The sequence below is a fragment of the Arachis duranensis genome, chromosome 3, assembly GCF_000817695.3.
Source record: "Arachis duranensis cultivar V14167 chromosome 3, aradu.V14167.gnm2.J7QH, whole genome shotgun sequence".
In the NCBI taxonomy this organism is placed as follows: domain Eukaryota; kingdom Viridiplantae; phylum Streptophyta; class Magnoliopsida; order Fabales; family Fabaceae; genus Arachis; species Arachis duranensis.
The window spans coordinates 122,700,061-122,700,678 of record NC_029774.3 but is presented as its reverse complement, the minus strand read 5'-3'; positions in this window follow the sequence as shown (position 1 = coordinate 122,700,678).

The following is a 618-nucleotide window of genomic DNA, read 5'->3' as shown; positions in this document are numbered from 1 at the left end:
TTTTTAAAATGTTTTTCAAATCATATCTTCTCAATCACATCTTTTTAAAACCAATCATATCTTCTTAACCACATCTTTTTTAAAATAACTTTCAATCAAATCTTTTTGATTTCTAATTTCAAATTCTTTTTCAAAAATCACTTGATTTCTTTCCCACTTTTATTTTCGAAAATCAATTAGTGTTTTTCAAAATGTTTTCAAAATCTTTTACTTGATTTTCAAAAATTACTTCCCCTCTTCTCACATCCTTCTATTTATGGACTAACACTATTCCTTAATGCAAAATTCAAACTCCATCTTCTTTGATAAGTTCGAATTTTCTACTTCTGCCTTCTATTTTTCTTTTCCTCTGACACCTACAGGAATCTCTATACTGTGACATAGAGGATTCCACATTTTCTTGTTCTCTTCTCTTTCTTATGAGCAGGAGCAAGGACAAAAGCATTCTTGTTGAGGCTGATCCTGAACCTGAAAGGACCTCGAAGCGAAAGCTAAGAGAAGGCAAGGCACAACTCTCTGTAGAGGACCTAACAGAAATCTTCAAAGAAGAAGAACCCATGGCAGCCGAAAACAACAACAATGCCAACAATGCAAGGAAGGTGCTGGGTGACTTTACTG